The sequence below is a fragment of the Vanellus vanellus genome, assembly GCF_965231255.1.
Source record: "Vanellus vanellus genome assembly, chromosome: 1".
In the NCBI taxonomy this organism is placed as follows: domain Eukaryota; kingdom Metazoa; phylum Chordata; class Aves; order Charadriiformes; family Charadriidae; genus Vanellus; species Vanellus vanellus.
In genome coordinates this window covers 42,983,649-42,993,538 of record NC_138905.1, presented here as the reverse complement: position 1 = coordinate 42,993,538, position 9,890 = coordinate 42,983,649, and positions in this window count along the sequence as shown.

The following is a 9,890-nucleotide window of genomic DNA, read 5'->3' as shown; positions in this document are numbered from 1 at the left end:
TTCTGGTTTTAAAGCTGGTCTGCAAAGCTTCATGACAGCTCTTGTCATCTTCATGTTTATTTTGTTTATCCATCATCAGCCTCATATTTTAAATTACTTTCCTATTCTCTTCCCTCTGCCCCCTCAGTATCCAGATGTTTTGAGCAACATCTTTACAGCTCTAGTTTCTTGCTATTCCCTCTTCTATTTCTTGGCTCTTCTACTTTCTCATTTCTATTACTAGCTAATTATCGTGAGTTTTGCTTACATCCCATTGGGAAAGTGGTCATTGGTCTTTCATAGTGTCACAGTGTGGTTTCTTTTCCTTAGAAGAACCTAATGCATTTCAGAGTCTTCCCTTAAAGCACCTGAAACAGTCAAATCCCTTATCCTTACCCAGTATTACACAGGTCCCAGTGTTTGTCCTCTTCCAACATCACCCTGCTCCAGTCTTCTTTCTAGGTGCCTTGCCCCTTTTTGCAACTCTCCGTCACCCCCCCGTCACTCCTCGCTGTACTCCAATTCTTGTCCTGTTGCTGCCAGGATTGGTGCAGTAGAAGGAGCACTGAAAATTCCCGAGAGACAGGCTCATTGATCTCAGCTCTTGTGTCAACTATCACAAAGTCTGCATCAGCCAGAAGCAGCTTGCTGCAGGGCTTTTAGTCCCTACATCTATCTCAGCTTGGGCAACATATGTGCTTACTGCAGATCAGATTTCCTGGGAAAACGGGTACCAAACTCTGACAAGTCTTTATGGAGTGCATGTTAACTGAGCTACCACAGTCATTTATAACCTTGCCAAAAATGGTCTATTGTCAGAAGACAAGAAAATAGCCAATTTCTGACATGAGGGCATTCCCCTGCCAAGTATCAACTTCCATCTCTAAAGCAGGAAGGCAGAAGAGAACTTTTTTCAATATGCACCAAAAAATTTATTTCCCATTATTCTTGTTCTCAGAAATTTATCTTGCTGATTTTTGAAGTACTGTTCGAATTGTTTAAATTTTTGTGCTGCTTTGACAAGAAAGGAATATAGCTGGCCACTAGTGACCTCTCCAGCTCTTCAGGCAGCATAAAGCTGGTCACACGAAATGCTATTCCTGCGTTGTTGGTCCCTGGCTGACATATACTAGTTTCTCAAGGCTGGTGCCCGCCTACCTGATGTAAGCCAGTATATACTGCAGCTCTATACTGTCTCATTCTGAGTCATGCAGACAGAGGGAACAACCTTTTTTGCAGCAAGACCAGGAAGCTTTCCTAGGCTGGATTATCTCCCTGCTATCTTCACCCTCAGACAGTCTCTCAAAACATTGTAGGAAGCATTGCCTCATTCACCAGGAGAGGCAGAGATAGACCAGGTTTGGAGCAGCTCTCACTTATGCCACGGAGTCAAGTGAGACTGCCAGGATGGGGAATTTTTGCATGACCAGCAAGGCGGCAGCAGAAGCGTCTCCAAGCCCTCCTGATGCTGGTAACCGCTCTTCCTGAGTTCAGCTGAATGGAAGGGTTACTTCAGTGAAGTACATGCTAACCTGGATGTTCTTATTAGCCAAAGGAGGCTCTTGAGATCACCGTGAAGGGCCAGATTATTACTCAAAGTGATATTGAATCAAACTGGGGTGGCAACATTCACTGCTGCACCACTACAGCAGAAGATTCGTAATACATCCCTACCACACCACTTTCACCTCTGCTCTGTTAAGAGTTTTTCTCTGCTCTTGCTTTTTCACCTTTTTGGCTTCTGAAACTGGGGATAAGTGTCTCTGTCTCCCTTTCTCTCTCTTTCCTTCCCCTCACTGGTCTTTATCAGCCTCTCAAACTCACTCATAAAAGCATTGCTCTCCCTCACAGAGATATGGTTCCCAATGCCATCCCATCACTTCAACACAATCACATAATATTCCAACTCCTGCAGTCATTTACAGAGAAAAGTAACATTAGGAAGTAACTGTTTGGCTGTTTATTGATGCACCTCAGTACCCGGGGAAAAAATAGGAATGAGCACTCCAATGCTGCTTTCTGTGCGTCACCAATAATTTCTCAATGAAACCTGGATATGTGACTCCAGCTGTGACAGAGAAGCAGGTGTGAAAAAGAAGTGTGGTGACATCGTCCGGTGTTCCACCATATAGCTGGTACAGAACTCACAAGGTGAAGCAATGAGGAAAGGAGCGCCTGTATGGAAACCATAAACTACCAAAGCGCACCTATGGCTGAAAGATTAATAAATTCTAAGACTGTGTCCCAGGCCTGAGGAAAGATCACTGAATTAATAGATATTATTTTGGTTTTGGGGGTATTGTTCCCAAGTCACTGCCTCTGCTAGCTCTGAGAGCTCCTTCCTTCCTCCTGTCTCTAATCTTATTCCATGCCCCCCAATACAAGAAACTAACCCCCTCAATTTTCCACTCCCCCTGCACCTTGCGGAGAGCTCAACTGTGCTTGCAGCTTCCGTTCTGAGGAGCAGAGAGGATAGTTGGCTATGTTGCAGATAGCTATGCCCAGAAGACACGGAAAATTCACTTTCACCCTTCCTCCTTCTCCTTCTTCCCAGGTTGCACAGCAGGAAATTGCTTTTTATTTGCTGGGTCAGCTGTTCTGTCAAGCAAGTAGATCAAAATGGAATCAAGGCTCTGCCCTCTGCCCAGCTACACGTGGTGAGAGGAATCGTATTAACAGCTCTGAGCATTCAGGTGTCAGGTCCTGGTAGCACCCTTAAGATTGTACGTGAACTCATTTCCCAGGACAAGTATATGGCTTCGACCACGGTCTAACTCCAAGTCTAACCCTAATCTGCAGAGCTCTGAAGCCACTAATTCCTGGTCCCTGCCTGCCAGCTCCCAGCAGCACCAGCACACAGCAGAAGGCTCCAAATGATGCTCTTGCTGTCAGTGAAAGCAGCGAAATCTTCTGGGGCACATTAGTGCTGCGGTAGGTGAGAAGGCAACAGATGGAAAATAGGCTTAGAAGCTCTGGGGACATCCGTGATGCTCCCAGGACTGCAGATGGCTGGGAACCATCCCAGTAAAAGCAGCAGTAAAATTATTCAGGGCCTCTTACCTTACTAGAGCTGAAGGAGTGACTTGGCCACCTTGTAAACAATGCCCATGACAGATGGTTGAATAGCTATCTATCCAGAAGTTGCTAATACAGGGAAGTATTATGGCAAACCCTGAATTCTGCTAATCCACAGGTTCTAAATTTGCACAAAAGACACACAGTAAGGTTCACTCAGAAACCAAAGAGCATAAATAAAACCTACACATCTGTAGAGACGAATTAGTACTTCCTTACCCTTATCTAATCTAGCTCATTAGAAAAACAACAAAAATATGAAAACATTATTTAAGTGACCTTCTTTCTGTTCCACTGACTTTGATCTTGAAAAGAATGCATGAATTCACACAGAACCACACTGTATTCAGTCCTCTCCTACTTCCTTCATGAAGAAGGGGGAAAAAGTTCCTGAATCCCTATCTACTTTAAATTCTGCTTGTATTAAGAGAACACAGACAGAAGCACTACCTTTTGTTGCAGGGTTTCACAGCTAGACTACAATTTGAGGAAGACATGGAAGCTGGTAGGAGAGCAGGGGACAGTGGTTTACTTGCTGAGGCATCCCATTGCTTCAAATGGGTTCACTTGAAGAACAGGACACCCTATAAGAAAGGTGCAAGAAATAGACCCTGAAAAAAATTTCTGTAGTTGAAAAACATTTTATTTATTTATCATAAAAATCAAGCAACACAGAAAGAGACAACTTTGACACAAGTTACATGAATACCTGATAACTAGTTGCCTTTCCCAGTGGCTCAGAAAACCCTTCTAACCTGGGCTATTCTATGATTCTATGAAGTTTCTAAACCCTCAAACAAGAATTTCAACAACAAAATGGAAATTACAGACAAAAACCTTGCATCATGAAGAAGAGCTGTTCTTCCTTTGCAGAGCTTCACCTCTCCAAACCCAGATGTGTTCTGTGGTCCTGTGACTCCTTCTGTGAGCGGAGGTGAAAGAACTCCACTTAGGAAATGAGTGGAAGGGCTTTAGTAGTTAAGTCAGAATAAAATAAGAATTTAAACACTCAAATCCACCTAATACAGTGGGGATGTTAGAAAAAATAAAGATCTATCCTACTTCTACAGGTTACTCCTGCACATAATTGTTTATAAGGAAGACAGTAGGCCTAAGTCTATTTTGCAACTTTAGATTTGTACCAGTACAGTTATAGCGGCTGAACACCTTAAAATAAATAAATAAAATAAAATAAAATAAAAAAAAAACAAACTACCTAATCTACCATTTTAACAAGAACGTGTGGTTATTGTTAGCAAACTTGAAATGCAGCATTTGGTAGAAGATGAGATCTCAGGAGTTATTTCAAAGTTTAGCTAAAAGGACATATTTAGATAAAGTTCCTGCTTACAGTCCATCTTCCTAGCAATCATTCTAACTCTTCTCTATTGTATCTGAGCACCTAATAAAGACAAAGTCATCCAAAGAATATATCTTTACCTCTAGAGAGCATTGTACCCAATTTGCAGTTAGAAAGCTGAAAAACTGACTGATGAGTGACTTGCCAGAAGACGTAGAGAGAATATCCATATTGATGCCTGGAGTTTAAACCTTGCTGCCTTACCCACCAGCTCCTTCCCCACATAGAGGTGAATAAGGACTTAACACCTGTAGCAAAATTTTATTTCCTCACATTGTATAAATAATTTACTAGAGTAAGTAACACAGCAAAGTGTCATAAGATCAGCCATATGGGGCCAGATCAAAGGTCTATCTAGCCCAGTATCCTATCTCCAGCTGTGGCTGAAAACAGACGTTGAGAAGTGTCGCACCCAGAAGGGTTCAGATCATTGGAAAAGTTCTAACTTAAAAGCTGAAATATCCTTCTTCTCAGCACATTTTCTTACCTGATCTCCTTAAACTGCATGTCAAATCTATGCGGAAAAACACTGTGTTTGGGCTTTCATATTATGGACAAGCTATGGCAATTCAGTTGTAGTTTAAACCTGAGCTATATGGACTACAGCTAGCAGTCCTGCCAGGTAACTTCCAAATCTCTTCTAGCAGCTGTTATCTACTGAACTCCTAACTCCACCAGATTTTTTTTAGGAATCTGCAAGTCAAAAAAGGCTGGAGATTGCTTCTTTAGAGATTAGGTTTTGGATTTTCTTCTTGCTGTTGCCTGTTTGTAGCTAAGAAAATCCTACCATCTGCTGGAGAGAAGAAAATCTGCTCTGGTTACTGCAGCTATAATTATCCATCTTCCTGCACCTCGTGTCTTCTTGTCTGATTTTTGTTTTAGTACTTTTGTTTTCTTTTAAGGCGGTTTAATTATCCTGTGTGCACAAAGATTTGGCTAAGTCGTTTTGTGTGTGCACAGATGCTGATATTTCAGATGTTCACTCTATTCTTTAACACCCACTGCTTTTTCACAGCCTCACTTCCTTCATAGTGATTAGAAGTTTCATGTGGAGAAAAAAAAAGCTTACTTCATCATACTTTTATGCCTTCTTGAGATATAAAGTGACACAATCTAGTATGTTGAACAGAATATAAGCAAATTAACCTAATAGTAGTGCTCCAGTCCAGTACAGCTCCTTACTTATTGCTTTGGAATCGCCCACTAGGTTACTCCTAGGAAGCAGGACCAACAATCCTACCTGTTCCTTTTTCTGGGAACAGAAACGGCTTGAGTCAGCTCTTCAAATCCTGGTCCGTATTGCAGGTGGACTGAGCTGTTTGAGCAAAGCACTTGTCACAGCAGGTTGTTTTCATGCTTAGATGGCCTCTCAAGTATGAAAAAGTAAGAGAAGTCCCTGCGCTTCATTACCTGCTGCGAGGTTTGCCCAACGTTTCTTCTTAAAGCACACAGCAAATGCAGCGTTGACCCATGCACTACCTGTCCCTTGCAGCAAAACAAATGCTATAGAAGACTAATGTGCTCTGACTGCTTTTGGGGAACAAGGTATCTCACCCAGAACCCAGCTCTTTGGGACCCTTTTCACAGCCAGCTTTCTTCAATACCCCAACCCAGTATAGACCATGTGCCCATTCCATATTTAAAGCATAGTAACAGTTTCTCTTTGTCTGTTCTGCCAGCCTGGTATCTGTTTCAACATAGTTCAGGTTATCTGAAGAAAGAACACATTACAGTGACTCCCCTGTCTACGTTAATGCATTAAATCCCACACCTTTATCAAAGAAAACAGAAGGCCAGCATATTTGGCAACTCCAGCACATGGTATTTACATCCTACTTTAAACACAGGACACGGGTTCTAACATTCAACTATACACACACGACTACAAGCTTGTTCATGCATCCTGGCTCCAACTGCCAGGGGGTTGATGGATGCATTGGTAGGACCCAGAGCAATAGTTATGGTCCTCTTAGACTTCTCCAATAGCACCATCCTGACTCCTACAGCAAGCCCACAAGCAAAGACACCAGAAATGCATTCTTGGATGGGTCTGCTGGGGTCACTCGGAGCTTGGCTGTATCACAGACGTTTATTGCAACTCTATCTACCCTTTTACCCATGTAAATCTTGCTGGTATTTTCTCTTCCAGCTAACCCTAGCTTTTGTGCTATGATGCAACGTAACAAAAACTATCAGGAATCTAGGCAGACAGAGAAGTTTCCCCCCTCCCCATTCTCCCTCAGTTTCACTCAGGCCCAAAATGTAACCCCAGAATGTGACATATTTAAACTCCTAGTTTTCAAACCCTATTTATACTGATGTACTATCTAAGAGTCCAACTATTCTATGATTCTGTAAGTCACAGCTTTAAAAAAAAAAAAAATTTTATTCATGATACCATGTGTAAAGCAAGGAGACCAATAGCAAAGTGACCCATAGTTTGAACACTGTTATTCTGCTTTGGGTGTATGCAGTAACACCATCAAAAGAAACATGATTTATGGCCTAATATGTAGCTGTCTGCATTATGAAACGGTAAAACAAAAAGGACCACAAAAAAAAGGAAGGTAGCGAAAGTGTACAGGCAGTCAGTCTCACCTCTGTGCCTGGCAAGATCATGGAGCAGATCCTCCTGGAAACTCTGCTAAGGCACATAGAAAATAAGGAGGTGACTGGTGACAGCCAACATGGCTTCACTAAAGGTAAATCGTGCCTGACAAATCTGGTGGCCTTCTACGATGGAGTTTCAGCATTGGTGGATAATGGGAGAGCAACAAACATCATCTACCTGGACTTGTGCAAAGCATTTGACACTGTTCCGCACGACATCCTGGTCTCTAAATGGGAGAGACATGGATTTGATGGATGGACCTCTCAGTGGATAAGGAACTGGCTGCATGGTCACACTCAAAGAGTTGTGGTCAAAAGCTCCATGTCCAAGTGATGAGCAATGACAAGCGGTGTTCCTCAGGGGTCGGTACTGGGACCAGTACTATTTAACATCTTTGTTGGTGACATGGATGTTGGGATTGAGAGCACCCTCAGCAAGTTTGCTGACAACACCAAGCTGTGTGGAGCAGTTGACACACTGGAGGGAAGGGATGCTGTCCAGAGGGACCTGGACAGGCTTGAGAGGTGGGCCTGTGCAAACCTCATGAAGTTCAACAAGGACAAGTGCAAGGTTCTGTACGTGGGCCAGGGCAATCCCAAGCACAAATACAGGCTGGGTGGAGAACGAATTGATAGCAGCCCTGAGGAGAAGGACTTGGGGGTGTTGGTTGATGAGAAACTCAACAGGAGCCAGCAACATGCGCTCACAGCCCAGAAGGCCAACTGTATCCTGGGCTACATCAAAGGAAGAGTGGCCAGCAGGTCAAGGGAGGTGATTCTACCCCTCTACTCTGCTCTCATAAGACCCCACCTGGAATATTGCATCCAGCTCTGGAGCCCTCAACATAAGAAGGACATGGACCTGTTGGATCGGGTCCAGAGGAGGGCCATGAAGATGATCTGGCTGGAGCACCTCTCCTATGAAGACATGCTGAGAGAGTTGGGGTTGTTCAGCCTGGAGAAGAGAAGGCTCCAAGGACACCTTGTAGTGGCCTTCCAGTATCTGAAGGGTGCCTACAAGGAAGCTGGAGAGGGACTTCTTCCAAGGGCATGTAGTGATAGGACGACAGGGAATGGCTTCAAACTGGAAGAGGGTAGGTTTAGATTAGATATTAGGAAAAAAATTTTCACTCTGAGGGTGGTGAGGCACAGGACCAAATTGCCAAGGGAAATTGTGGATGCCCCATCCCTGCAAGTGTTCAAGGCCAGGCGGGACGTGGCCTTGGGCAACCTGGTCTAGTGGGAGGTGTCCCTGCCTATGGCAGGGGGGCTGGAACTAGAAGATCTTTAAGGTCCCTTCCAATCTAAACCGTTCCATGAGTCTATGATTCTATCTTTGATCTCATATATTATTTATCTCTTCAAGTACATAAACCAAACCAGCAGGTTTTGCTCTGCATTCTGTGCATCTTATACCTAGAATAATAATACAAAATCATGTAAAAGGACCCTTGTCTAACAACACAAAATCCGTTCTATGAAAAGGTGAAAATCCATCCAGCCCAGAGCTGTTCCTTCCTGAACAGCCAGGGAAAAATGAAAGAAAATATGAGTTCTGCAGTGTATCCAAAGAGTGGATAATCTAACTCTGGCAGATCATCGAGTTCCCAGGGAATTTTCTATGTAAAGGAAGTCAAGTACGAGCTGACAGGGAATGAGGGTGCTGGGAGAATTTATTATGAAGCTACAGGCTGGGGTGGTAGTTGTGACATGCACCTCCACCGATTTCTGTTCCGTGCAGCTGCAGCAATCCAGCAGTTACCATAAACTTCAGCCTGACTAGGATGTGTTGGGCATCAGGCAGGACATTTTTCTTGTTATAAGCTTGTTCCCACTGCTGTCGGTTATAATTTCCTTGCATTAGGTTCAGCATTTAGGTTCTGATGGAAATGGGTACTTTTCATCTAAAGCCACATACTCAGTTGAAAGAAATGCTAAAAAAAAATTTGTTTGCACCAAAATCGGTCCCTTGGTGTGCATAAAGCAGGCTAAACAGGAACATCATAGATTTTCTCAGGGAGTGTCAGAAAGCGATGTTGTAAATAATTTAAATTGCATATATCTAGTTATGAGTTGCTACTGTATTGCAAAGAGATGCAGGAAAGATGTAGAAATAAAAAAACTTGGAAGAATTAGAACAGCTAATTCTTATGATGTTTGAATAACAAAGAGTGAGGATAGAAAATACACACTAGACTCTTGCCTGGAGACACATGTCTCTTACTTCAGTTCAATTATGACTTAAATTGGCTTATCTAATGTAACACCCCTATATAGACACCCACGTTACTTTATCAGTTATTTGGATAACCAGCTTGAGAAAAATCAACATAAAACAGCTTAGGGCTGCCTACATATTGGCCTGCATTGGTATAATTAAACAATTTCTAAAAATGTCGTTGAATTCTGTGTATGGATAAGACTTGAAGTATCTCACCGGATAGTGCTTGAACAAAATAGCAAATAAGACTTCCAGGGAATTCACTGATACCAGTTCCATCATTCTGGAAACCAAGGTTAAAGAGAAATACATTTTTTCTCATAGGCCTGTGAGTGAAAGGGCTGTAAGCATATCCTTGGTTTACAGTTGTTTGATAGCTCTCACTCCTTGAGACACCAAGGAATCTCAGCACTACTATGCATGCAGGGCCACATATCCCCAAAAACTGGCATTAGAAGAACATCAGTGTTTGAGAAATGCAGTAAGAGCCAAGAAATGATCAAGAGTAAGTTGCCTGTGCTGGTTAGTTTCATCACATGCACGTGGCAAGACGCAGTCTTCACCCAGTACGATTACTCCTTCGGATCGGGACTCCTGCCTGACACAGCGAAGAGGACGTACCTGCCCTGGGGATAAGCAAACAGT